This window comes from Brassica oleracea, chromosome C5, assembly GCF_000695525.1.
Source record: "Brassica oleracea var. oleracea cultivar TO1000 chromosome C5, BOL, whole genome shotgun sequence".
NCBI lineage: Eukaryota > Viridiplantae > Streptophyta > Magnoliopsida > Brassicales > Brassicaceae > Brassica > Brassica oleracea.
The window spans coordinates 6,150,601-6,153,386 of record NC_027752.1 but is presented as its reverse complement, the minus strand read 5'-3'; the positions used below and the strand labels follow the sequence as shown (position 1 = coordinate 6,153,386).

Here is a 2,786-nt window from a genome sequence, read left to right as displayed (position 1 = left end):
ACCTCCTTGCCATCTTCTCCTTGGGTGATTTGTCTTGGGGCCTCACTTGTGGTGATGTGCTCCCATAGACCTCTTCCTCCAAGAGCTGTCCTGGTCAATCTCGACCAAGTAATGTAGTTAGGACCCTTCAGGGTGACTGGAATCCTCACTAGCTGGTGTTGCTCCATCTATGCTTGCTACTGGATAAAAGAAAATGAAAGAGATTCTGAAGAAAGTAAACCTAACAAGTGAAAGAGTAAGGTGAATAGAATAGATTTGCGGAAACGGTTGGGTGTTCAAGAGCTTTGATGCTCTGATACCATGTTAGAAATTAAAGAACATAGTGAAAAACAAGAGAGAGAGAGAGAGTAAAGAAACATAATCTTATTCACTTGATTAATTTGCTTATGAGAACATCTCATATATATAGTGGTTACAAGTATAGTAAATGGTAGATGAGATATGATAAACTAATAATCCATTGTTTTGAGACCTTAACCCACCATGCATGCTTGTCCCTTGTAGTGACATCTCCATTGTCTTGAGACCTTAACCAACCATGCATGTTTGTCTCTTAGTGATATGTCCATTGTGTTGAGACCTTAACCCAACATCTTGTTTCTTATTTCTTCATTTTTACACTCACCTCATCTTGGTTCACCGTCACATCACTGACAAAGCGTGGAGATAGCTCCGGTGCTCTCCAACGGTGATTCTCCAGCGACAGTGGCTCTCCTCCAATGACAGTGGCCGGTGGTGGTTGAAGAAGGTGGATGCGTCACGTCTTCTCCGATGGCCAAGCACACGAGCTCAATTAAAAGGATTAGAGATCAAGAAAGAGATATCATGGGAGATCAAAGAAGCTTGGATGGAGGAGGCGGCTGCCTTGAGAGGAAGAAGATGATACATATATATTATTAGGTAATATATAATAGCCCATACACACGGGAGGAAGTAAGAAGGTAAAAGACCGAATGGTTTATACTTTTCTTAAATAATTAAACCAAACTTGGTTTAATGAATGGTTTGGGAAATTAATATAAAAAAATAAAAGAAGACTATGAATCCAGGTCGTTACAAGTATGTGGAGAATGAATTCTCTAACCGGAACAAGAGATATTACTTCCCAACAAAGATATGTTCCCATAGCAGATAACACTTGATGACTTCATCTTGGCATTTTGGGATTCTCAGGTCCAGAGCCTTTTCTCGTCTCCGTGGCCAAAACCTTGTCTTGATCCCTCTTGCAGATCTGGTAACACCCCCTGTACAGAACTAACCATATCCAAGTGATTCTATTGATGCTGGATACTATATTTGATTTGAACAGATAAACCATAACCCTGCAATAACTACAGAAGATTCGGCATATAAGATCAAAGGAGGTGGCCTGTTCTCTAGAGATCTCTTTTTTTCCCTTGAAATCCCCCGTTTTTGTTCAAGCAGGTGGGCACTCCTACTTATTTTTTATCGCACCTCTTAGAATTTAATAACAAGCCCTTTAATTCTTGTGAGGATGATCTTTTCCACAGGTATACATTCAGTCAGGGCCGGCCGAAAAGGGGGAGAAGCGGTGCGACCGCCCCGGACTCAAGCCCATGTCCCCTCATATATTAATAGTTAAGGCGTCTAATTTTTTTTTATAAATCTATATTTTTATATAAAAAAATTATAAATATAATAATAAAATTGAAAATAGCCCAAAACTGTTTGATATGTATATAGTTTTATTTTCATCACAAAATATACAAAATATTAATATTAAATTTTAAAAATATTTTGAACATTATCTTATTGTATAAAGCTTGGTTAATCAAAGTTGCTAATTAACATGATCGCGACACATGACAATTATATATTTTAAGATTGTGGCATGTGTTAATCTATCTCATAATTAAAATATATATACTAAGATATTAACAAAAATCTTATCATATGAAGCTTGGTTCTTCAAAGTTGCTAATTAACATGATCATGACATATGATAATTATATATTTTAAGATTGTGACATGTGTTAATCTATCTCATAATTAAAATATATATACTAAGATATTAACAAAAATTAATTTTATTAAAAATTAATTATAAATATTATTTAACAGTAATTTTCCTTTTTCAAAATCTTAATCAAAAGATTATTGCAAAAGATTATTTGATAATAATTTTCCTTCTAATATTGTGACATGTGTTTAAATATATAATGATTAAAAATCTAACCTATACTAAAAGGGAGATATACTCCACTCTAAAGCTATCGACGTCAGATGCAAAAATCAGCCACTAATATTGCAGCAATCACCCATGTCATTTTGATTAATCTTTATCTGGGCTTCGTATTTTATTTGGGTTTTTCTCTTACTTTTGCTTAATTTTTTTTGGCTTCTCTTGGCTTCAAGGAAAAACGAAATCGTTTTTCTTCTTTGACGCGAGTCACGCGACTGTGATGACCTTTCGCGATTCTTCTTTCGAACTGAAACGGTGTTATTAATGGCTGTGTGATTACTCGAATTGATTCACCTCTCCACGATTCATCTTCAATATTTGGCTTAGATGTGAAAGGCGGTGTGTAAACAATATAAATAGATGTGACTTGTGAGATCCCTCTCTTTGAACTCATCTTCTCTTCAATCATCAATCTATTTTTTCTTAAAAGCTTGAGTTCAGATGATTCTGGTTTCGTTTTATTGATTTAGAAAGTTTTAGTTTATATGATTTTGTGTTCGTTTATTGATTTTTTTAAAGGTTTATGCTGTAAGATGATGCAAAGTAACTTGATATTTACTTTATGATGTTAGAACCGATTAAT

General features: G+C 34.7%; 1 long non-coding RNA gene across 1 annotated transcript; it reads left to right on the top strand.

The window, feature by feature from the left end:
• The first annotated feature begins 478 nt into the window (after positions 1-478).
• LOC106343784 lies at positions 479-1,625 on the top strand. Its single transcript, XR_001270009.1, has 4 exons — positions 479-941; positions 1,050-1,234; positions 1,310-1,425; positions 1,512-1,625. It is a non-coding gene; the product is annotated as an uncharacterized LOC106343784 (long non-coding RNA).
• The last annotated feature ends 1,161 nt before the right edge of the window (positions 1,626-2,786 follow it).